We start from the raw sequence: 26,606 nt of genomic DNA, 5'->3' as shown, positions 1-26,606 counted from the left end.
CCCCTTTTATCCCCTATCAACCCGCCACCTCCCTCCCCCACCCTCCCCCTTATTTATTGTTTAACAATTTTATTGAGGAACATGTCAGAACACTCACAATAAAACATGTCATAGCTTAATCTATGAGAAACTACCCAAAGTACAGGAAGAATATTTCTGTTACTCCCCCCCCACCTCCCCCACATGCAACCATTGACACCACATTTCAATTCCTTTTTCTTCAAGAGTTTAGGATTCTACTACGCGCCCCAGCATTCAAAGATTCCCAAAATGGGGACCACCTCTGACAAAAAAAGATCACCCTTAGAGGAAGGCAAATCCTCTATTCCTCTGCATTCTAATGCACAAAGAAAAATCATTTGAGATCGCCATTGCTGTAAGGATGGAGACTCAGCAGTTATCCAATGCTGGACAATGCATTTCTTGCCAATAAGTACCGCCCGCTTCAAAAATGATTTCAAGCCTGGAAGCAGAGGCGTAGACACCCGAAATGTATCAAACAATTGACACGGGTGTGGTTGCCACTGAACCCCCCACATCAAGGAAACATGTTGGCAAACCTGCTTCCAAAACTCAAAAACCCCTTTACATATCCAAAACATGTGTCCCAGGCCAGCTGAAGTCTGGGCACATTTTACACTGTCATCTGTCCTCATAGCCGCTCGATGGGCTCTATGTGGGGATAACATGAATTTGTAATGTAGCTCTTGCAGCATCACATTTTCTGTTAGTTTTTGGATGCCCAGGAGACTTGTCTTCAATTTGTCTCTATGCAGACTCACTGTGAGTTCTCCTTCCCAACTGTTCACTAACTGATCATAATTTACTTCCCCCAATTGTTCTCTCAAAGTGATAATATTTGAGAGGAATTGCCAGCTGTGCATCAAGGCCCAAGATAGTTAGTAGTCTCTCCCACACCTGCAGCTGTAAAGAGGAAGGGGGATGTGACCTTATATAGTGTTGCAACTGAAAACATGGAAAAACAATTTATACCTTCTACCTTGTACTCTGCCTTCAACTCCTCCGGGGACTTGAAGATACCTTCTTCAGTGTATAACTGGTGCAGATACTGTAGTCCCCTAGACAACCATGTTGAGAAATAGACTGAGGTAGAACCCGGTGGAAAAGCCGCGTTACCCTGTAGTGGCAGTAATAGAGAGGACAGCGTGTAGACCATAAAACCGACAGATCCATCGCCACGTTCACCTCAGAGGCATCAACAACGGTGCAAAAGCCGCGGGTGTATGTAGTCTCTTTGGTGGTGCATGTAGCCAATCACTAAAATGAAGTGGACTAAACAACCTCGTTTCAGCTTCGGTGCAAGAGAAATAAGAAGATCCTCTAAACCAATCAGTGAGATGACGCATGTTGCTTGCTACCGAAAATAACTTTACGTTCAGCAGCCCCATTCCCCCCTGCATGCTACTACTACTACTACTTAACATTTCTAAAGCGCTACTAGGGTTACGCAGCGCTGTACAATTTAACATGGAAGAACAGTCCCTTGCTCAAGGAGCTTACAATCTAAAAGACAGGTGTACAATCTAAAGACAAGTGTGGAGTCCATCTGATACGGAATACTATATTTCACGAAAGGTTAGGTGCCGAACGCAGCATTGAAGAGGTGAGTTTTAAGCAGAGATTTGAAAATGGGTAGAGAGGGAGCTTGGCGTAGGGGTTGAGGAAGATTGTTCCAGGCAAAGGGTGAGGCAAGGCAGAATGAGCGGAGCCTGGAGTTGGCAGTGGTGGAGAAGGAAACTGAAAGGAGGGGTCCTGTGAGCGGAGGTTACGGGCGGGGACATAGGGGGAGATGAGGGTAGGTAGTGAGGAGCCGCAGACCGGGTGCATTTGTAGGTAAGGAGGAGAAGTTTGAATTGTATGCGGTATCTGATCGGAAGCCAGTGAAGTGACTTGAGGAGAGGGGTGGTATGAGTATATCGGTTCTGGCGGAATATAAGACGTGCGGCAGCGTTCTGAATGGATTGAAGGGGGGATAGATGGCTAAGTGGGAGATCGGTGAGGAGTAGGTTGCAGTAGTCAAGGCGAGAGGTAATGACAGCGTGGACGAGAGTTCGGGTGGTGTGCTCAGATAGGAAAGGGCGAATTTTGCTGATGTTGAAGAGGAAGAAGCGACAGGTCTTGGCAGTCTGTTGGATATGCGCAGAGGAGAGGGAGGAGTCGAAGATGACTCCGAGGTTGCGGGCAGATGGGATGGGGAGGATGAGGGTGTTATCAACTGAGATGGAGAGTGGAGGAAGAGGAGAGGTGGGTTTAGGTGGAAAGACGAGGAGCTCGGTTTTGGACATGTTCAGCTTCAGGTGGCGGTTGGACATCCAGGCAGCAATGTCGGATAAGCAGGCCAATACCTTGGCCTGGGTCTCCGCGGTGATGTCTGGTGTGGAGAGATATAGCTGGGTGTCGTCGGCATAAAGATGATACTGAAAACCATGAGATGAGATCAGTGAGCCTAGGGAGGAGGTGTAGATTGAGAACAGAAGGGGTCCAAGGACAGATCCTTGGGGAATTCCAACAGATAGTGGGATGGGGGTGGAGGAAGATCCATGAGTGTACTCTGAAGGTGCGGTGGGAGAGATAAGAGGAGAACCAGGAGAGGACAGAGCCTTGGAGCCCAAAAGAGGACAATGTGGTAAGAAGTAACTCATGATTGACAGCGTCAAACGCAGCGGATAGATCGAGCAGGATGAGGATGGAATAGTGGCCTCTGGATTTGGCGAGGAGCAGGTCGTTGCAGACTTTAGAGAGTGCTGTTTCTGTCGAGTGTAGAGGGCGAAAGCCGGATTGAAGTGGATCTAGGATGGCATGAGAGGAGAGAAAATCAAGGCAGCGACTGTGAACGGCGCGTTCAAGTATTTTGGAGAGGAAGGGGAGGAGAGAGATGGGGCAATAGTTGGAGGGGCAGGTAGGGTCAAGTGATGGTTTTTTTTAGGAGAGGTGTGACTACTGCGTGCTTGAAGGTGTCAGGGACAGTTGCAGTGGAGAGAGACAGGTTAATGATGCGACAGATGGAGGGGGTGATAGTATTGGAGATGGTGTTAAGTAGGTTGGTGGGGATGGGATCGGAGGAACAGGTGGTGCATTTTGAGGAGGAAAGAAGGCGGGAGGTTTCATCCTCGGTGATCTCAGGAAAGGAGAAGAAAGAGGCCATGGTTGGTTGGTTGGTTGTTGGATAAGGCTACAGGCTGAGGAGGAGGTGGCTTGGTAGTGTACTCAAGGTTGATCTTTTGTACCTTGTCGCGGAAGTAGTCAGCCAGTGATTGATGAGAGAGTGAAGGGGGAGTGGGAGCGGGGGGCACTTTGAGGAGTGAGTTAAGAGTGGTGAAGAGACGACGAGGGTTGGAGCTGAGAGAATTGGTCAATTGGGTGTAGTAGTCCTGTTTTGCAAGGAATAGGGAGGACTGGAAGGAGGATAGCATGAATTTGTAGTGAAGGAAGTCTGAATGGGTACGAGATTTCCTCCAGAGGCGTTCAGCGGATCGGGTGCAGGAGCGAAGGTAGCGGATGCAAGGGGTCAGCCAAGGCTGGGGACTAGTACGCTTTGTGGGACGGGAGGTGGATGGAGCATACCCCTGGCTATAGCGAACGAGGACGATCTTAAAGGGTTACAAGGTAAAGTTTGCCTTTTTGCGAATGACACCAAGATTTGCAACAGAGTGGACACCCCGGAGGGAGTGGAAAACATGAAAAAAGATCTGAAGAAGCTAGAAGAATGGTCTAACGTTTGGCAATTAAAATTCAATGCGAAGAAATGCAAAGTGATGCACCTAGGGAGTAGAAATCCAAGGGAGACGTATGTGTTAGGCGGGGAGAGTCTGATAGGCACGGACGGGGAGAGGGATCTTGGGGTGATAGTATCTGAGGACCTGAAGGCGACGAAACAGTGCGACAAGGCGGTGGCCGTAGCTAGAAGATTGCTAGGCTGTATAGAGAGAGGAGTGACCAGCAGAAGAAAGGAGGTTTTAATGCCCTTGTATAAGACATTGGTGAGGCCCCACCTGGAGTATTGTGTTCAGTTTTGGAGGCCGTATCTTGCGAAGGATGTTAAAAAAATGGAAGCGGTGCAAAGAAAAGCTACGAGGATGGTATGAGATTTGCGTTCCAAGACGTATGAAGAGAGACTTGCTGACCTGAACATGTATACCCTGGAGGAAAGGAGGAACAGGGGTGATATGATACAGACGTTCAAATATTTGAAAGGTATTAATCCGCAAATGAATCTTTTCCGGAGATGGGAAGGCAGTAGAGCGAGAGGACATGAAATGAGATTGAAGGGGGGCAGACTCAGGAAAGATGTCAGGAAGTATTTTTTCACGGAGAGGGTGGTGGACGCTTGGAATGCCCTCCCACGGGAGGTGGTGGAGATGAAAATGGTAACGGAGTTCAAACATGCGTGGGATATGCATAAAGGAATCCTGTGCAGAAGGAATGGATCCTCAGAAGCTTAGCTGAAATTGGGTGGCGGAGCAGGTGGGGGGAAGAGGGGTTGGTGGTTGGGAGGCTAGGATAGGGGAGGGCAGACTTATACGGTCTGTACCAGAGCCGGTGATGGGAGGCGGGACTGGCGGTTGGGAGGCGGCAAATACTGCTGGGCAGACTTGTACGGTCTGTGCCCTGAAAAGGACAGGTACAAATTCAAGGTAAGGTATACACATATGAGTTTGTCTTGGGCAGACTGGATGGACCATGCAGGTCTTTTTCTGCCGTCATCTACTATGTTACTATGTTAAACCATTTACTACCAAGGAAGCCCTGAGCCTTGTGTAAAGAGCTGAGATTGCCCGCCCCATCCAACCCTTCAATCCAACTTAGTCCAGGACTCCAAAAAGATAATCCCAGCGGACCTTATCAAAGGCTTTTTCGGCATCTAGGCTGACTAGCAACAAAGGCACATCCCTAGCGTGGCTATGTGCAATTGCCATACAGGCCCGACGTACATTAATGGATGAATGACGACCTTTTACAAACCTCACCTGACCCTCCCCAATTAGGGCTGGTACATGTGGCGCTAGACGCTCAGCTAGTACTCTGGCCAATATCTTTAAATCTTCATTGATAAGCGAAATTGGCCTGTATAATTCGAGGCGCTCCGGCGACCTACCCGGTTTTGGTATAAGTGTAATCAAGGCCTCATTTGTGTCTCTGGGGAACACTCCCTCCACTACTGAAGCTTCAAAAAACGAGGCCAGGGCCCCAGAGATCTGTGGCCACATACACTGGTAGTATTCCGTTGTATAGCCGTCAGGCCCTGGGGCAATGCCCCATTTTAGGGACTTAACCACATTCTGAATTTCTTTGGCTCTTAAGGGGGATTCAACTAACTGGCTCACAACTTCTGCCGATAGGCGTGGTATACCCAAGTCTTCTAAATAATCTACCACCGAGGGCCCAGTCAGGGATTCTGGCGCTGCATATAATGACACATAAAAATTGTGTAAAATCTGCAGGATTCCCGCCGACTGGGTCTTTCTTGTACCATCTGATCTCGACAATGAAGCTACAAATCTGTTGCCCCTCCAACTCTTTGTGATCTTGCTCTTAAACAGTTTTAATTACATTTCATTACTTTCTACGAAGAAAATACTAAATAAATCACATAATATACCATATAAACTAAAGACATTTTTATATCCTTAATACCTTTAAAAACTCAAGAATAGTAAGATGGAGACAGCAGTCCAGCAGTGAGGAGGGATGCTATCCAGTCTTTTTCATTGAGTGTCACATATATGATTGTCTCCCAGTTGGTGCGTGGTTATTTGTGTGTGCCCAATGCAAAGAGCTCCTAGCTCTCAGAGAACGGGTCCGTTTTGAGACTAGAGTAGCAGGCTTGGTGGAGTTGAGGGAGACAGACAAGTACATAGAGGAGACCTACAAGAACGTTGTAGAGAAGTCCCACCTCCAGTCTGGCAGCCCCTGTGCTGCCTTGGATTACGGACAGATGTCTCCTAGAAGGAGAGCATCACCCTGGTGAAGTAGGAAGTACTCCTGTAGCCAGGACCTGCCCACCAGGGGATGTACTATCCTCTCACACCGAGGATATGTCTGCATGAACTTCTGCCAAGGTGGAAGGGTTAGGACAATCAATGGGACACTGTGTTAAGAGGGTACAAATTGTATCGCAATGATAGAGAGGGGATCAAATTGGGGGGGGGGGGGGGGTTGCGCTCTATGTTAAAGAGGGAATTGAGTCAAATAAAATAAACATTTCACATAACACAGATAGCAGCGTGGAATCATTATGGATAGAAATTCCTTGTGTGAAGGGAAGGACTATTCTTGTAGAGCTGTACTACCATCCACCGGAACAGAACAAACAGACGGATGAAGAAATGGTTACAGAGATTAGGAAAGCTGGCAAATTGGGCAAAGCTATAATAGGTGATTTCAATTATCCCAGTATTGACGGTCAAAAGTGCTGATCTATGAGTGTAGTCACTTGTTGTCTTAACATAGATCAGCACTTTTGACCGTGTACCTACAGACCCGATATTTTGTTTGGCTGCTGTTCTTTTGGTTTTTGCCCTACAGTTATTTTGGTGACCTCTTTTTTATCAATTGCTTATTTTCCTTCTCTCCCCCCTTTCTTTTGGTTCTGTTTATTCGTATATATTTTTGGTTTCTTACTTCTTTCAGGTTCATCATACACAGACGTTTCAACACCTTAAGAAATTACAATATTTGTAAACCACAGGTATTGAAATAATAAATATATACAGTGGGGGAAATAAGTATTTGATCCCTTGCTGATTTTGTAAGTTTGCTCACTGACAAAGACATGAGCAGCCCATAATTGAAGGGTAGGTTATTGGTAACAGTGAGAGATAGCACATCACAAATTAAATCCGGAAAATCACATTGTGGAAAGTATATGAATTTATTTGCATTCTGCAGAGGGAAATAAGTATTTGATCCCCCACCAACCAGTAAGAGATCTGGCCCCTACAGACCAGGTAGATGCTCCAAATCAACTCGTTACCTGCATGACAGACAGCTGTCGGCAATGGTCACCTGTATGAAAGACACCTGTCCACAGACTCAGTGAATCAGTCAGACTCTAACCTCTACAAAATGGCCAAGAGCAAGGAGCTGTCTAAGGATGTCAGGGACAAGATCATACACCTGCACAAGGCTGGAATGGGCTACAAAACCATCAGTAAGACGCTGGGCGAGAAGGAGACAACTGTTGGTGCCATAGTAAGAAAATGGAAGAAGTACAAAATGACTGTCAATCGACAAAGATCTGGGGCTCCACGCAAAATCTCACCTCGTGGGGTATCCTTGATCATGAGGAAGGTTAGAAATCAGCCTACAACTACAAGGGGGGAACTTGTCAATGATCTCAAGGCAGCTGGGACCACTGTCACCACGAAAACCATTGGTAACACATTACGACATAACGGTTGCAATCCTGCAGTGCCCGCAAGGTCCCCCTGCTCCGGAAGGCACATGTGACGGCCCATCTGAAGTTTGCCAGTGAACACCTGGATGATGCCGAGAGTGATTGGGAGAAGGTGCTGTGGTCAGATGAGACAAAAATTGAGCTCTTTGGCATGAACTCAACTCGCCGTGTTTGGAGGAAGAGAAATGCTGCCTATGACCCAAAGAACACCGTCCCCACTGTCAAGCATGGAGGTGGAAATGTTATGTTTTGGGGGTGTTTCTCTGCTAAGGGCACAGGACTACTTCACCGCATCAATGGGAGAATGGATGGGGCCATGTACCGTACAATTCTGAGTGACAACCTCCTTCCCTCCGCCAGGGCCTTAAAAATGGGTGGTGGCTGGGTCTTCCAGCACGACAATGACCCAAAACATACAGCCAAGGCAACAAAGGAGTGGCTCAGGAAGAAGCACATTAGGGTCATGGAGTGGCCTAGCCAGTCACCAGACCTTAATCCCATTGAAAACTTCTGGAGGGAGCTGAAGCTGCGAGTTGCCAAGCGACAGCCCAGAACTCTTAATGATTTAGAGATGATCTGCAAAGAGGAGTGGACCAAAATTCCTCCTGACATGTGTGCAAACCTCATCATCAACTACAGAAGACGTCTGACCGCTGTGCTTGCCAACAAGGGTTTTGCCACCAAGTATTAGGTCTTGTTTGCCAGAGGGATTAAATACTTATTTCCCTCTGCAGAATGCAAATAAATTCATATACTTTCCACAATGTGATTTTCCGGATTTAATTTGTGATGTGCTATCTCTCACTGTTACCAATAACCTACCCTTCAATTATGGGCTGCTCATGTCTTTGTCAGTGGGCAAACTTACAAAATCAGCAAGGGATCAAATACTTATTTCCCCCACTGTATATATAATTTTAAGTCTTCCCAGAGTACCTTGGTTCTAGAACATTCTTTGCTATCATTCTCTGCTACTGTAGACATTAACCCATTACATTTATGATTCCTTTCAAATCTGGATTTTGTTGTTTTTTACCACTACATTACACATTAGAAGGTTGCCCATATATTTACGTGTACTCTTGGTTTTGTAACTGAAGACACTCATGTCATGGCCGTGATGTATTCATTAACCCATTGTTTTTGATATATCCTTTAAGTCAGCTTATGTTTATCAGATTTTTGTTTTTCTTTATAAATGCACTATATAAATAATCATACACCATTTGGATACCATCCTTGACACTATATTGACTTTTATTTCTCTCCCTATTTACTTTTATATTATGATTCCTGTGATTTTTAAATATAGCATATCCATTTATTTATTTTTAAAACATATATTTTTTTTAAACGTATATATTTACATTACTATGTTTGCCAAGGTTATCGTGCTTCACGACTGTGCACATAATCCTGTTTTGAAGTTGGACTATTATTTTTATAAAGCTTGGTGTGAGTGGAATTCTTGGAAGAGACTGAGGGGTGGAGGTTAGACCCAAGGAGGTTAAATTGAAAACAGGAGATGGCATGAGCCTATCTAGCCCATTATACTACTTACTACTACTTAACATTTCTAAAGCACTACTAGGGTTACGCAGCGCTGTACAATTTAACATGGAAGGACAGTCCCTGCTCAAGGAGCTTACAATCTAAAAGACAAACGTACAGTCAATCTGATAGGTCAGGCAGATTGGGGCAGCCTATATGTTCGAAAGGTTAGGTTCCGAAAGCAGCATTGAGGAGGTGAGCTTTAAGCAAGGATTTGAAGATGGGTAGGGAGGGGGCTTGGCGTAGGGGTTCAGGAAGATTGTTCCAGGCATAGGGTGAGGCAAGATAAAATGGGCAGAGCCTCGAGTTGGCAGTGGTGGAGAAGGGTACTGAGAGGAGGGATTTGTCATGGGAGCAGAGGTTACGGGCAGGAACGTAGGGGGAGATGAGGGTAGAGAGATAGTGAAGAGCAGCAGAGTGAGTGCATATGTAAGTAAGGAGGAGAAGCTTGAATTGTATGCGGTATCTGATCGGAAGCCAGTGAAGTGACCTGAGGAGAGGGGTGATATGAGAATAACGGTTTTGGCGGAATATAAGACGTGCGGCAGAGTTCTGAACGGATTGAAGGGGGGATAGATGGCTGAGTGGGAGGCCAGTGAGGAGTAGGTTGCAGTAGTCGAGGCGAGAGGTAATGAGGGCGTGGACGAGGGTTCGGGTGGTGTGCTCAGTGAGGAAAGGGCGAATTTTGTTGATATTGAAGAGGAAGAAGCGACAGGTTTTGGCAGTCTGCTGGATATGCGCAGAGAAGAAGAGGGAGGAGTCGAAGATGACTCCAAGGTTGCGGGCAGATGAGACGGGGAGGATGAGGGTGCCATCAATCGAGATAGTGGAGGAAGAGGAGAAGTGGGTTTAGGTGGAAAGACGAGGAGCTCGGTCTTGGACATGTTCAGCTTCAGGTGGCGGTTGGACATCCAGGCAGCAATGTCGGATAGGCAGGCCAATACCTTCGCCTGGGTCTCTGCTGTGATGTCTGGTGTGGAGAGATAGAGCTGGGTGTCATCAGTATAAAGATGATACTGGAAACCATGAGATGAGATCGGTGAGCCTAGAGAAGAGGTGTAGATAGAGAAGAGAAGGGGTCCAAGGACAGATCCTTGGGGAACTCCAACAGATAGCGGGATGGGAGTGGAGGAAGATCCATGAGAGTATACCCTGAAGGTGCGGTGGGAGAGATAGGAGGAGAACCAGGAGAGGACAGAGCCCTGGAACCCAAATGAGGCCAGAGTGGCAAGAAGTAAATCATGATTGACAGTGTCAAAAGCGGCGGAAAGATCGAGGAGGATGAGGATGGAGTAGTGGCCTCTGGATTTGGCCAGGAGCAGGTCATTGCAGACTTTAGAGAGTGCTGTTTCTGTCGAGTGGAGAGGGCGAAAGCCGGATTGGAGTGGATCGAGGATGGCATGAGAGGAGAGAAAATCGAGGCAGCGGCTTTAAACGGCGCACTCAAGTATTTTGGAGAGGAAGGGTAAGAGAGAGATGGGCGATAGTTGGAGGGGCAGGTAGGGTCAAGTGATGGGTTTTTGAGGAGAGGTGTGACTACGGCGTACTTGAAGGTGTCAGGGACAGTTGCAGTGGAGAAAGAGAGGTTAAGGATGCGACAGATGGAGGGGTTGACAGTATGGGCGATGGTGCTAAGTAGGTTGGTGGGGATGGGATCGGAGGAACAGGTGGTGCATTTTGAGGAGGAAAGGCGGCGGAAGGTTTCATCCTCGGTGATATCAGGAAAGGAGGAGAAGGAGGCCTGGGTTGGTTGGTTGAGGGAGAGGGTTAGTGGGTGAAGAGGAGGTGATGGCTTGTTAGTGAACTCAAGGTTGATCTTTTGCACCTTGTCGCGGAAGTAATCAGCCAGTGATTGAGGAGAGAGTGAGGGGGGAGTGGGAGCGGGGGGCACCTTGAGGAGAGAGTTAAGGGTGGCGAAGAGACGACGAGGGTTGGAGCTGAGAGAGTTGGTCAATTGGGTGTAATAGTCCTGTTTTGCAAGGAATAGGGAGGAGTGGAAGGAGGATACCATGAATTTGTAGTGAAGGAAATCTGAATGGGTGCGGGATTTCCTCCAGAGGCGTTCGGCAGATCGGGTGCAGGAACAAAGGTAGCGGATGCAAGGGGTCAGCCAAGGCTGAGGAATAGTACGCTTTGTGGGACGGGAGGTGGATGGTGCGAGGGTGTCCAGAGCAGAGGAGAGAACGGCATTGTAAGCGGAGACCGCTTTGTCAACAGTCTCGGAGGACATGATGGATGGGAGGAGATTAGAGATGCTAGAGGATAAGGTGGGGGGGGGGGGGTCAATGGCCTGGAGATTCCTGGAGGTGGTGGTTAAAGTTGGACGGGGCAGAGGGGGGGTGAAGAAGTGTGAATGTGATCAGGTGGTGATCGGAGAGAGGAAGAGCTGAAGCTTGGAAATTGGAGGGTGAGCCGGAGGAGGAGAGGACGAGGTCAAGACAATGGCCGTCACGGTGAGTAGGGGTGGTAGAGCACAGCTGGAGGTTGAAGGAGGATGTTAGGGTGAGGAACTTAGAAGCGTGAGGGTCAGATGGGTCATCAGCATGAATGTTAAAGTCTCCGAGAATGAGGGACGGAGATGAGGGTTCAAGAAAAACAGAGAGCCAAGCATCGAAGTCGGTGAGGAAGGAAGAGAAGGATTTATCAGGGGGGCGGTAGATGACTGCCACGCTGAGTGGCAGCGGGTAGAATAGCCGGATGGAGTGGGCTTCAAAGGATGAGAAGCAGTGAGACTGCGGTAGGAGGGCTGAAGCCAGTAAGGTGGAGATTGCCGCCAGTAGCAGAGCTTGCTGCCGTTTTAGTTCACCCAAAACAACGGCAAACGCTATTGAAAACAATAGCAAAAGCTTATTAAAAAATAACGGACAGCCTATATGTGGTCTATCTGTAAAAAGTCTAAAGCTGTTCCAGCTGGATAGACAGTGCCTTAAAAAGTGGAGGATAAGGGATTTATTTATATTTATTTGACAGCTTCCCGTATCCTATATAATAAAACGCACCTCCAACATTCTGAAGCTGACTGCATGGCTGAGGCATTCCTGCTCTCTGTATCCATCTCCTGAATTGACATCACATACTTCCGCGTTCGTCACAAGCAGAAGTGACCAACCACACGAGGTTTCTCGGCTTCAGAATGTTGGAGGTGCATTCTATTAAATAGGATTGGTCAGTTCCTTGAAGCACAGCCAGAGCTCAGCGTCCTGCACAGTAACGCTCAGACACCAGAGAGAGAGGGGGGAGGCATCTCTGTCACACACACACTCTCACACACAATGTCTTTCTCTTTCTCACTCTCACACACTGTCTCTCACACACTCTATGTCTCACACTGTATCACATTCACTCTCTCTGTGTCACACAAGTCACTCACACACTCTCTTGGTCTCATACACTCAGTCTCACAGAAAGCCTGTGTCTCACACACACTCTCTCTTGCACACACTGTATCTGTGTGAAACACACTCACTCTCTCTCTCTCACAGTGTCTCACATACGCACTTGCACACACTTTCATTCTCACACACACACTCGCACCCAGACTCACTCTCTCTCTCACACACACACTCGCACATTCACTCTCTCTCTCACACACAGTCACTCTCACAAACACTCTCTCAAACATACACACTCCGAGGAAAACCTTGCTAGCGCCCGTTTCATGTGTGTCAGAAACGGGCCTTTTTTACTAGTCTAGATATAAATATCATGAAAGAAAACTAAAAATATCACTAAAACAGCTAAAAAAATTATTGTAGCTCGTAAAAACAGCAGTTATAACCTCTGTATTTTTAGCTCATTTTTCATACTGTTCTACAGAATACAATAATACATGGCCAAATCTCAGTGAGAATGATAGGTTCATGTTAACTGTTATTGTAATCTGCCTTGGGAAGCCTGGTGTTATAAAGATGGAATATACTGAAATTAAATGGAAGTAAAATTAAACTCTCCTTTCATTGGGACACATGCAGGCTTATTTTCGAAAGAGAAGGGCGCCCATCTTTCAACACAAATCAGGAGATGGGCCTCCTTCTCTCAAGTTTGCCCAAATTGACATAATCGAAAGCCAATTTTGGGTGTCCCCAACTGCTTCCCGTCGTGGGGATGACCAAAGTTCCCAGGGGCATGTCGGAGGCGGGACTGGGGCGTGCCTAACAGATGGGCATCCTCAAGCGTTAATGGAAAAAAGAAGGGCGTCCCTGACGAACACTTGGCTGACTTTACTAGGTCCTTTTTTTTTTTTATGACCAAACCACAAAAATGTGCCCTAAATGACCAGATGACCACCGGAGGGAATCGGGGATGACCTCCCCTGACTCCCCCAGTGGTCACTAACCACCTCCCATCCCGAAAAATCAACTTTAAAAACTTTCATCTTTTTTTTTTTTTTTTTTTTTTTTTTTTTAAAGAGTATGGGTTTAGGACCTCCTTCGCTATGCCTCCAGCAGTTAAGGACGTCCTTCGCTATTTATTTATTTAGATTTTGCTCACACCTTTTTCAGTAGTAGCTCAAGGTGAGTTACATTCAGGTACACTGGATATTTCTATGCCTCCGTCCCTGCAACAGCAGTTGAGGACGTCCTTCGATATGCCTCCATCCCTGCGACGGCAGTTGAAGACGTCCAAAATGTGGATGTTTCTGTGAGAAGGACGTCTGTGCCTGCTATGCCTCTGACACCCCCCTTTATTTATTTGGATTTTGGATCACAAGTAGCAGCAATGGGATTTGAACTGGCCACCTCAGGATTGCAAGACCAGTGCTCTAATCACTAGGCCACTCCTCCACTCCACTCCCTTGAAATCTGGCCATCCCTATGGGGGGGGGGGCAGTATTCAGGTCCCTGGGGGGGGGGGGGAGGTATGTGTGTGTAAGCGGAGGCATAACGAAGGCGTGGACGTCCTTCTTTCAAACATTTTGGACGTCCTCAACTGCCCCCCCCCCCCCCACAGGGATGGCCAAATTTCAAGGGAGTGGAGGAGGAGTGGCCTAGTGGTTAGAGCACTGGTCTTGCAATCCAGAGGTGTCCAGTTCAAATCCCACTGTTGCTACTTGTGATCCAAAATCCAAATAAAGGGGGTGTCGGAGGCATGGATGTCCTTCTCACAAACATCCACATTTTGGACGTCTTCAACTGCTGTCGCAGGGACAGAGGCATATCGAAGGACGTCCTCAACTGCCATTGCAGGGACGGAGGCATAGAAATATCCAGTGTACCTGAATGTAACTCACCTTGAGCTACTACTGAAAAAGGTGTGAGCAAAATCTAAATAAATAGCGAAGGACGTCCTCAACTGCCATCACGGAGGCATAGGGAAGGACATCCTTCACCCATACGCTAAACAAACAAAAAAAAAAAAGACAAAAGTTTTTAAAGTTGTTTTTTTTTTAGGGTGGGAGGTGGTTAGTGACCACTGCATGCCTTTTTCCATTCAGTTAGTGCATCAGTTAGTCCACTGCAGTGCCCCCTAGGGTGCCCGGTTGGTGTCCTGGCATGTCAGGGGGACCAGTTCACTATGAATGCTGGCTCTGCCCACGACCAAATGACTTGGATTTGGTCTTTTTTGAGATGGGCGTCCTCGGTTTCCATTATCGCCGAAAACTGGGGACGACCATCTCTAAGGTGGGCCCTTCCCGCTCCTATCTTGAAGGTCCCTGGTGGTCTAGTGGCTTCTTCTGGTGCTGGCATGAACCTTCCCCCTCTTTCCTGCCCACTACCACCATTCTGCCCAGCGCCACCATGTTTCAAAATGGGTGCCAAGACTTCCCACTGTAGTCTCACAGGTCTTGGCAGTCTGGCAAGACTGCTTCTGGGAGCAGCCATTTTTAAAATAGGGCAGCACTGAGCAGAATAGCAGCAGCAGGCAGGAAAGAGACCACCACAGCCCTTCAAGGTGAGACTGGGGAGGGCCTACTAAGGCTCTGCGCTGCAGTGGTGTGTGGGGGGGGGGCCTCGCACACTGCCCAGTTGCCCTTATGATCAGTTTGCCCGTTTCAACAACAGTATTCAAAATGTGGCCCAAATATTTTAACACAATATGAAAATCATCCTTACGATTTGTAAGTTTTTTGTTTTTTTTTTTTACTTGTGCATGGCCCAATCCCCATCGAGCCCATGACAACCTAACCACAATATTATTTCTTAAGGCCATTAGTACTACGGTTAGGTCAATGGTCGTTGACAGCGCAAGAAAGGGACGTGCATGTGCCGGGGGTCATTCTTCACTGCTCCAGCGCGCCTCGGGACAGACGCCATGCGTCTTTACAGTTTATATACCACGAGCTTCATAAAGCCCAAGCCGCCTTTTTCCTGCGACGAGTATTCTCCTTACCAGCACCTTCGCCTTATGAAGTCGGTAATCTGCAGAGGCGGCGGCGTTGCGTGATAAAGGGAGGAGTCCTGTGTCGCAGAGTAGCCGGCGAACGACTCTCTTCTTGTCGCGCACAAAAAAACTGCACGAGCCCAGCCAACACTTCCGTTCCGACTTCCGGGGGCGAAAGGAAAAAAGCGCATCTATGAGCGGCAGCTGCTCCACGTGACTGCACTTCTGCCAGTGCCAGCCGCACTGCTCTCAGGAGCTGAATCGTTGAGAAATGCCGTTCACGCAGTGTTAATAAGTTAGCTGATGAAACTGACTACCAGTTTAAAGAAAACATATAAATATGTAGCTGACGAATTAATTATTTTTCTCCAAAGCTTCATACCTTAATAAGGGGTCCTTTTACTAAGTTGTACTAAGAAAGGCTAGGGTTACCATATGGCTCCAGAAATGGCTCAATCCGTCCTCCTTTTTCTGGAGCCATATGGTAACCCTAAGAAAGGCCTTAGTGCACCCTTAGTGGGTCTTTCTCATGGGCTAAGGCCATTTTTACAGCAGCCATGAAAACAGCTATTTGCTGTTGTTTCAATAGTTTTTGTGCTATGTTAGCATTAGTTTGAGCTATTAAAAAAGCTTGTCACCACCTATTTAGGAGGTGGTAAGGGATCCCATGTTAACCCCACACTCACCAGTTAGCGCTTAGTAATTTAAATATGCCAACTGATTTGCACAGGGGTGTCGACTCTGCCATACCAACTCAAAAAAATGTTTTCAAAGTAATTAGTACTTGCACATACATATGCCATGCCCAAAATAACACAGGACACGTTAGCAAGTCCCACATTAGACTGTTTTGGCTGCATTAGGTGCCAGCTCTTGTTGAAATACAGCTTAGTAAAAGGACCACTACACTGGTTACTAAGAAAATAAGTTGCCATACTGAAATAGAACAACAGTCCATCAAGTTCAGTATACTGTTTCCAACAGTTGCCAGTCCAGGTCACAAGTACCTGGCAAGATCATAAGGATGGCCATGCTTACTCTGACCAATGATCCATCTAGCCCAGTATCCTGATTCCAAGAGTAGCCAATCTAGGTCACAAGTACCTTTCAGAAATCCAATTAGAGAATGTCCATGTGTGCCCTAGGTAATACTGTAGGGGGGCAGCTTGACTGTTTTGCTGAAACTGGAGTCAGTTTATACTAGAGTTAGATTTTGCTGTAAAGGACAATCTATTGTGCTTAGCTAAAAGAAGCTGTAACTTGTAACATGGCAGCCATTAACTTTGCTTTTTCTGTGAAATACATTTTCAATACATTTTCTCTCCTTATACTGATCATCACACAATATGGTTTGATATATGAGCAAAAGCAGAGTGCAGACACATAAAACTCAAAGTACTGGAGCTCAGAAATACTGATGTTTATAAAATGGGGGAATACCTGAAGAAGGAGCTGATGCATGGGTAGGCATAGGTGAAATGGAAGCGCAGTGGTCCAAGCTGAAAGCTGCTATAAATATGATGGCAACTGATTCTTACACAAGGAAAGTAAACAAAAATAAGAGAAAGAAGAAGCCTATATGGTTCTCCAAACGAATGGCTGAAAAAATAAGGGCAAAAGAGGCGTTGTTCAAGAAATAAAGAAGAATGCAACAAGAGGTTCATGGAAAAGATTACCACATTAAACTCAAACAAGCAAAGCAGGAAATACGACTAGTGAAAGTGGAGGTGGAAGAAAAAATGTCAAAAGATGTAAAAAGAGGTGACAAGACCTTTTTCAAATATTTTGGGGAAAGAAAAAAAAGATAGGAATGGAATTGTGAGACTGAAGAATGCTAAGAATATCTATGTGGAGAGTAATGAGAATAAAGAGAACGTGCTAAATAAATACTTCTCTTTGGTGTTCATGGATGAAAATCCTGGAGAAGGACCATGGTTGGCTGCCGAGAGAATATCTAACATGTTCTAGTAACATAGTAGATGAAAGCAGAAAAAAAAGACCTGCACGGTCCATCTAGTCTGCCCAACAATTTAAACTCATATGTGCTACTTTATGTGTATGCCTGACCTTGATTTGTTCCCGCCACCTCCAGGGCACAGACTGTAGAAATCTGCCCAGCACAAGGACCACCTCCCAACCACCAGCCCCGCCTCCCCCCACCGGCTCTGCCACCCAATCTCGGCTAAGCTTCTGAGGATCCATTCCTTCCGAACAGGATTCCTTTATGTTTTTCCCATGCATGTTTTAATTCCATTACCGTTTTCATCTCCTCCACCTCCCATGGGAGGGCATTCCATGCGTCCACCACTCTCTCCGTGAAAAAATACTTCCTGACATTTTTCTTGAGTCTGCCCCCCTTCAATCTCTTTTCATGTCCTCTCGTTTTGCTGCCTTCTCATCTCCAGAAAAGTTTTGTTTGCGGATTTATAATATTTGAATGTCTGTATCATATCACCCCTGTTTCTCCTGTCCTCCAGGGTATACATGTTCAGGTGCACACGTCTCTCCTCATACGTCTTGTAACGCAAATCCCATACCATTCTCGTAGCTTTTCTTTGCACCACTTCAATTATTTTTACATCCTTAGCAAGATACGGCCTCCAAAACTGAACACAATACTACAGGTGCAGCCTCACCAACAACTTGTACAGGGGCATCAAAACCTCTTTTCTTCTGCTGATCACACACTTCTCTCTATACATCCTAGCAACATTCTAGCTATGGTCACCGCCTTGTCACACTGTTTTGTCGCCTTCAGATCCTCAGCTACTATCACCCCAAGCTCCCTCTCCCCATCTGTACATATCAGACTCTCCCCACTTAACACATACATGTCCCGTGGATTTCTACACCCTAATTGCATCACTTTGCATTTCTTTGCATTGAATTTTAATTGCCAAACCTTAGACCATTCTTCTAGTTTCCGCAGGTCCTAGTGGATATTGCACTGTTCATGCAAGAAAGTGTTTATAAACAGCTTGAGAATCTGAAAGTGGACATAGCTATGGGGCCGGATGGGATATAACCTAGGATACTGAGGAACCTCAAAGACATCCTGGTGGCTCCTCTTAAGGATTTATTTAATAGATCTTTTAAAAATTATCAGGAGTGCTAAACCCAACTAAAATTACCTCTCCCTGCACATAGGGAGTTTGTCCAATATTGGGGGTGTTCAAGCACCCACAGCACACACACAGCTGGCTCCTATGGCCTCTCTAAACATGTCATAACACACAACTGCCAAGTTACCTATTCCTGGAGGGAGACCTTTTGGCTGGTCTTGGCTTTCTGTCAACCTCATCCTGGTGTATTATGGGACCTGCAGCACTGATTTAAATAGACGGAATCCTGCACCAGAAATAATACACTGCTTTGTGATGTAAGTTCAGAGGTGTGGTAGCCGTGTTAGTCCACTCTTAAAGGTTATCAATAGAAATCAAACAAAATAAAACATGGAAAAGAAAATAAGATGATACCTTTTTTATTGGACATAACTTAATACATTTCTTGATTAACTTTCGAAGGTTAATGAATCAGTGGAGGGAAGGGGAGGGCAGGGCAGAAAGGAGGATCAGCCAAAAGGTCTCCCTCCAGGAATAGGTAACTTGGCAGTTGTGTGTTATGACATGTTTAGAGAGGCCATAGGAGCCAGCTGTGTGTGTGCTGTGGGTGCTTGAACACCCCCAATATTGAACCTTCTTCGTCAGATCAGAAATAAGCAAATGTGGTAGCAGATAGTATATATAAGAGAAACATCAAAGCATTACTTTGACAGTCTGACAGAGTGGGAGGGTGGGGGTATGCATGGGGACATCAAAGCATTTCATTTATATTCTAACAGGATGGGTGTTGGTAGGTGAGAGGAGGGTAATAAACAGAGAAATACAAATTTATGGTTTATAACGGGTTAGAAAACCCAGATCCTTATTAAGTCCTGTCTGTTGGGTGTTAAAATATTCAATCATTCTTATTTCAAAGGTCTTACGGTTCCTGTATTGTTTTAAAAGTACCTTTCAGTATTCTTATTGTGAAATCAATGATGCAGTGTTCTGGTCTTGTAAAGTGTTGGCCCACAGGGGTGGGGGCTTGACTGGCACCGGCTATTTTCATGTGATGTCTGTGCAGATTGTATCTTGTCTTAAGCATCTGGCCTGTTTCTCCAATATAGCATCCTTTGTTACATTTTTTACACTGAATGATATATACCACATTGGAAGATGAGCATGTAAAATAGTCCTTTATGTTTAATACTAGCCGTTAAGCCCGTTAAAACAGGCAAGTTTTTTAAATTTCACCTCCATGTCCAGCAAACCTCCTCTGTCCCCTGCCCTCCCCTCCCCCGATCCATGTCCAGCAACCCTGCTCTTTCCTCTGCCCTCCCCCCCCATGTCCAGTAGGCCTCCTGTATTCCCTTGCCTCCCCCTGTGCACCAACCATCTTCTCCCCTGTCCTTCCCCTATATCCAGCAACCCTCCTCTTTCCCTTGCCCCCCTCCCCCGTCCAGGAACCCTACTCTGTCCTCTGCCCTCCTCCCATGTCCAGCAACCCTCCTCTGTGCTCTGCCCTCCCCCCATGTCCAGGCATCCTCCTTTCTGCCCTGCCCTCCCCTTCCCTCCACTGATTCATTAAAAAACGTTTTGAAATAAAGTTAGAAAGCATTTAATATTTGATTTTTACAGACACTTTTATATGCAATGTTTTTTGTGTAAACAGAATTTGATCCTTGGATCAATTTTCCTTGTTTTTCATTTCTCTGCCCCCACCCCTTCTTCTAATATTGTGTGTGTGTGTGTGTACTTGGGTGAGAGAGTGAGTGAGAGAGAAAGTGTGACTCTCTGGGAAAGAGACAGAGAGCGTGAGAGTGAGCTGTCACAGTGGTGGTGCTCAGTGCCTCCTTATATCCATTTTTTTAAAGTGGCAAATGGGTTTTTTTTTGCCTTCCCCCACCCCTTCTTATAACATTGTGTGTGTGAGAGTGAGTGAGTGAAGAAGTGTGTTTATGTGGAAAATTGACAGTGAGTGTGAGAGTGTACAACTAGTTCTCCCTCTCAGAGTGGAGTGTTAGTTGCTCCTTTGTTTTTGTTTTTTTTTAAAGTAGGAAATCAGAGTGTGTTTTTAATTTGTCTGCCCCCCACCCCTTCTTCTCATATAGTGTCTGTGTGTGTGAGTGAGTGAGTGTGCTAGTGAACTGTTGTGACTCCCTGTCTCAGTGGAGGTTCAGTCAGCGTCTCCTTGTCTCTTTGCAGCTGTGTCTCAGTGGAGGTTCATTGTCTGCTTGTAGTCTGTTGTTGGAGCTGTGCTTTTTGAATGTGAGGCTCGTTTTGCAATCGAGTGCCAGTTTTCTCTCTCCCTCCCCTCATAAATGTTGTTGGGACAGCTATGGTGTGTGTGTGTGTGTGTGTGTGTGTGTGTGTGTGTGTGTGTGTGTGTGTGTGTGTGTGTGTGTGTGTGTGTGTGTGTGTGTGTGTGTGTGTGTGTGTGTGTGTGTGTGTGTGTGTGTGTGTGTACCTCCTTAACGTTTTTAGATCTCTTTTTGTTTTCTGCTGCTGTTCTTTGTTTAGACTCGCCCATGTCGTCGTTCCTAATATGTCCTTGCACATCGTGGTTTTCTTCTCTCCTTCCTTAGTTTCTCGTCGTTCAGGTCTCCGCTTTGGCTCCTCCCCAGATTTTAGCACTTATGCCCATTGGTTTTCGTCGTTCTTGGCTCCTCCCTGTTGCTCCGCCCATGCCCATTGCGCCTCTGCCCATTGGTTTTCGTCATTCTTGGCTCCTCCCTGTATGTTAGCACTTCTGCCCATTGCTTATGTTAGTGCAAGTCGCCGCAGTTGCTCTGCCCACGATCGTTGGGCCTCTGCCCATTGGTTTTCGTCGTTCTTGGCTCCTCCCTGTATTGTTAGTGCTTCTGCCCATTGCTTATGTTAGTGCAAGTGGCCGCAGTTGCTCCGCCCACGATCGTTGCGCCTCTGCCCATTGGTTTTAGTTCTCTAATTCGCCGTAGCGCTTCTGTGCATTGGATAACATTACTGAGCTCGTTGCTAGTGCTCCGCCCAGCTGCATATTGTTTTTCATAGTTGTTTAATCTTAACGCCGTGTGAGGGGAGCTTAAATGCATGCGCGGAACGTTCAGGACATGCTCCCTACTGCGCATTTGCGGGTGAGTCGGTCACTCACCATTTATATGTTTGATTTTTCCCTTGTGAATGACTGTGGGGTCTTGTGAAATGTTTTGGCATAGCTTGCAGCTGGATGTGTTACAGGGAAACATGCCCTTTTCTTTTTCAGTCTGTGTTGGGAGTTTACTTCTGATCAGCTTGTGTTTTAAGTTTGGTGGCTGTCGGAAGGCCAGCACTGGTGGGGAGGGAATATCTCTTTCAGTAATTAATCCTCCTGGAGTAAGGGCTGTAGATCTCTTATGATTTTCCTCAGTTTCTCCAGCTCTGGGTTGTATGTCACTACAAGAGGAATTCTGTCTATGGCTTTTTTTTTTTCTTTGTACTGTAGCAGATTTTCCCTGGGTGTTTTGAGGGAGAAGGCAATATTCTTGGAGATTTTTGGAGATTTTTTTGTGGTTGTAGCCTTTCTGTTTGAAGGATGTAGTTAGGGTTTCAAGGTGTCTGTCTCTATCCTCTGGGTCCGAGCAGATACGGTGGTATCTTGTGGCTTGGCTGTAAATAATGGATCTTTTTGTATGTGAAGGGTGGAAGCTGGAGTTGTGGAGGTAGCTGCATCTGTCTGTGGGTTTCTTGTATATAGATGTTTGTATACAGCCATCACTGATTGAGACTGTGGTGTCCAAAACATTTACTTTTTCTGGGGAGTAGTCAATTTTGAATCTGATTGTAGGATGGTATGTATTGAAGGAATAGTAAAATTGTTTCAGAGTTTCTTCCCCCTCCGTCCAAATCATAAAAATGTCATCGATGTACCGGTAGTATTTTAGAGGTTTGGTCTGGTATGTATTCAGAAATGTCTCTTCCAGCTCAGCCATAAAAAGGTTGGCATATTGGGGTGCTGTCCTGGTGCCCATTGCAGTGCCCATTATTTGTAGATAGATATCATTGTTAAAGCGGAAGTAGTTGTGAGTTAAAATAAATTTGATTAATTTTGTAATAGTTTCTGGTGAGTATTGATGGTCCAGTGTGGATTTATTTAAGAGTCTTCTACATGCAGCTATGCCATCCGCATATGGAATGTTGCTGTATAGTGATTCTACATCCATCGTGACCAGAAGGGTGTTTGGTGGTAATTGCTTGATATTTTTCAATTTATTCAGAAAGTCTGTGGTGTCTTGTATGAAGCTGTTAGTTTTGTGCACGAGAGGTTTCAGAATTCCCTCTATGAGTCCAGATATTTCCTCCGTGAGCGTGCCAATACCTGATATGATTGGTCTGCCCGGGTTTCCAGGTTTGTGGATTTTGGGTAGCATGTAGAATGTGCCCACAGAAGGCTGGTTTGGTATGAGTTTCTTCAGATGTGGCTGTACTTGTGTAGGAAATGTTCTGATAAGGTCTTTTAGCTGCTTTGTATAATCCTGTGTATGGTCCTCAGTTAGTTTCCTGTAGTATTTATTGTCGGAGAGCTGTCTGTGTCCCTCTTCAATGTAAAGGTGGACAAAGCCATGGGACCAGACAGGATCCACCCCAGAATATTGAGGGAGCTCAGAGAGGTTCTGGCGGGTCCTCTTAAAGATTTGTTTAATAAATCCTTGGAGACGGGAGAGGTTCCGAGGGACTGGAAAACGGCGGAGGTGGTACCTCTTCACAAAAGTGGTGATAGGGAAGAAGCTGGAAACTACAGGCTGGTAAGCCTCACTTCGGTTATTGGAAAAGTAATGGAAGCCATGCTGAAGGAAAGGATAGTGAATTTCCTAGAAGCCAACAAGTTGCAAGATCTGAGACAACATAGTTTTACCAGAGGGAAATCGGGCCAAACGAATCTCATTGAATTCTTTGATTGGGTAACTGGAGAATTGAATCATCGACGTGCTATAGACATAATCTACTTAGATTTTAGCAAAGCTTTTGACACGGTTCCCCACAAGAGGCTCTTAAATAAACTAGATGGGCTGAAGATAGGTCCCGAAGTGGTGAACTGGATTAGGAACTGGTTGACGGACAGACGACAGAGGGTGGTGGTAAATGGAGTTCGCTCGGAGGAAGGAAAGGTGAGTAGTGGAGTGCCTCAGGGATCGGTGCTGGGGCCGATTCTGTTCAATATATTTGTGAGTGACATTGCCGAAGGGTTAGAAGGTAAAGTTTGCCTATTTGCGGATGATACTAAGATTTGCAACAGAGTGGACACCCGGGAGGGAGTGGAAAGCATGAAAAGGGATCTGAGGAAGCTAGAAGAATGGTCTAAGGTTTGGCAATTAAAATTCAATGCGAAGAAATGCAAAGTGATGCATTTAGGGAGTAGAAACCCACGAGAGACTTATGTGTTAGGCGGTGAGAGTCTGATAGGTACTGAGGGGGAGAGGGATCTTGAGTGGATAGTATCCGAGGATCTGAAGGCAACGAAACAATGTGACAAGGCGGTGGCCGTAGCAAGAAGGTTGCTAGGCTGTATAGAGAGAGGTGTGATCAGCAGAAGAAAGGAAGTGTTGATGCCCCTGTACAAGTCATTGGTGAGGCCCCACCTGGAGTATTGTGTTCAGTTTTGGAGGCCGTACCTTTCGAAGGATGTTAAAAAAATGGAAGTGGTGCAAAGAAAAGCTACGAGAATGGTATGGGATTTGCGTACCAAGATGTATGAGCAAAGACTTGCTGACCCTGGAGGAAAGGAGGAACAGGGGTGATATGATACAGACGTTCAAATACTTGAAAGGTATTAATGCGCAAAAAAATCTTTTCCGGAGATGGGAAGGCGGTAGAACGAGAGGACATGAAATGAGATCGAAGGGGGGCAGACTCAAAAAAGATGTCAGGAAGTATTTTTTCACGGAGAGGGTGGTGGGTGCTTGGAATGCCCTCCCGCGGGAGGTGGTGGAGATGAAAACGGTAACGGAATTCAAATATGCGTGGGATATGCATAAAGGAATCCTGTGCAGTAGGAATGGATCCTCAGAAGCTTAGCCGAAATTGGGTGGCGGAGCAGGTGGGGGAAGAGAGGTTGGTGGTTGGGAGGCGAGGATAGTGGAGGGCAGACTTATATGGTCTGTGTCAGAGCCGGTGATGGGAGGCGGGACTGGTGGTTGGGAGGCGGGAAATACTGCTGGGCAGACTTGTACGGTCTGTGCCCTGAAAAAGGCAGGTACAAATCAAGGTAAGGTATACACATATGAGTTTATCTTGTTGGGCAGACTGGATGGATCATGCAGGTTTTTTTATGCCGTCATCTACTATGTTACTATGTTCAATGTATTTTTGTGTGTCCATAATTACCACTGCGCCTCCTTTGTCTGCGGGTTTGATGATAATGCGTTCATTAGTTTGTAGAGTTCTTATGGCCGCTCTTTCTGGTGGGGTAAGATTGTACAGAATTCTTTTTTGTTTGTTGGAGAGTTGTGATTTAACCCTATGTCTAAAACTTTCTATGTAATTATACAGCTTGTAGTTTTGTCCCTCCTGTGGGGTGAAATAAGTGTTCTTTTGTTTAAGACTGCATTCCGGTCTGTTTGGTGTCCCTCTATTATGGAAATGTGCTCTAAGACGCATTTTTCTGAAGAATTCTTCTAGGTCTGGATATAATTGGATTTCATCAAGTTTGCTAAACTTCGTCGCTCGTTCGCTGCAGCTTCTTCTGCCCCGGAACTTCCTGTTCCGGGGCAGAGGGAGCTGCAGCGAAGCAAAGTTTAGTGAACGCGGAGCAGGCGTGCGCCGCGGCACCCCCCCCCCCCAGCGGCGTGCACCCGGGGAGTATCATTTTGCCGGAGGGGGGAAAGTGTCATTTAGCGGGGGGGGGGGGGGGGGACGCGCGCATCGGCGCTCCGCCCCGGGTGCCATCCAGGCCAGGAACGCCACTGCTGCATCTCTAAAGGTGTGATCAATATTCCTTGGTTTGTTTGGGCTCTGATTTTCACATGCCTCAGATGTATATCCAAGTGTCTCCAAGGTGTCTGGGGATGTTGTTTCTGCAGAGCTGTGGTTATCCAAATATAGGCTGTTTTTCTCTCTGTGATTCTGCAGGAGAAAAGATAGCTTTATTTCTTTCTTACGGATAGCCATGTGTTGTTTTTCTCTTTGGATGTTATGTAGGTCCTCTTTAAGTTGGTTCCTATGGTGTGAATGGAGTTCCTCCATGTTCCTCATGATTTCATCCCTTTGGGTTTGTATTATTCTCTTTTTCTTGTAGAGTTGATGTATGAGTTCATTTCTTAGTTTCTGACTAGTACTCTGTCAGACTGTCAAAGTAATGCTTTGATGTTTCTCTTATATATACTATCTGCTACCACATTTGCTTATTTCTGATCTGACGAAGAAGGGCAACCTTTGAAAGCTAATCAAGAAATGTATTAAGTTATGTCCAATAAAAAAGGTATCATCTTATTTTCTTTTCCATGTTTTATTTTGTTTGATTTCTATTGATAACCTGATGTAAGTTCAAAACCAGGACGGGCCAAAAAGTCTCCCTCCTACAGTGGGTAATTTGCCAGCTCTGAACATATATTGAGACATAGACATGGCATGCTACACTCTTTAGAAGATGGTGGAGGCCAGAGCAGGGATGTCATGTGAAATAGCCAGGTGGGAAAGGTGTTACATACCCACATACCAATCAACCTCCCTCTCTCTCCCCACCCCACACCCCACACATTGTATTCATACAGATGGAGGAGCTGCCACAAATTGAAGATGTCCTCCAGGGGATGCATACTGACCTCGCTGCCAAGGCTGTTGAGATTAGTACAGAGACACTTAATCTTCATCCACATACCGTGCCATTTGAAAATATTGCATTTAATTATGGTTTATCAAAGATGGTGCATATATATGATATGGATATCAAGAATGTAGGGAGGATGAGTTATTGAGTGAAGTGTGTGAGTTGTGTCCTTGGTTTTTAACATATTGGATTGAGGATAGTTTGTTATATGATTCATAATAAATATATTTGACTAGCCATAGTTGTAATAGATTCAATACTGGACTAGAATGAGATCGCATTTTACAATTGGGCAAGAACAGTCTTCAGAAGATGCTGAAAATATGTCTCCAGAGCATCTGTGCCAAGATGTTCAATTATGTTCAATGTATTGTTATGTGGAGGCTTGGTTTTTCTCAAGAATAATTAATTGTTCAAATGTTTCTTTTTGGACCTTCCCCCATTAATATTATCATTTATTTATTTACTATACCATTTCTTATTGCATTCGCAAAAC

General features: G+C 45.9%; 1 protein-coding gene across 1 annotated transcript in view; it reads right to left on the bottom strand.

Moving 5' to 3' along the window:
* LOC115472445 (DBIRD complex subunit ZNF326-like) overlaps positions 1–15,464 on the bottom strand; it is a 282,530-nt gene extending 267,066 nt beyond the window's left edge. Inside the window, exon 1 of the mRNA XM_030206732.1 lies at positions 15,299–15,464. The gene's annotated coding sequence lies outside the window, so the exon portion shown is untranslated. The remainder of the gene's footprint in view (positions 1–15,298) is intronic.
* Positions 15,465–26,606: the final 11,142 nt, after the last annotated feature.

This window comes from Microcaecilia unicolor, chromosome 6 (genome assembly GCF_901765095.1).
Source record: "Microcaecilia unicolor chromosome 6, aMicUni1.1, whole genome shotgun sequence".
Lineage (NCBI taxonomy): Eukaryota > Metazoa > Chordata > Amphibia > Gymnophiona > Siphonopidae > Microcaecilia > Microcaecilia unicolor.
The sequence above is the reverse complement of the archived record's forward strand: the minus strand, read 5'-3'. Positions and strand labels throughout refer to the sequence as shown.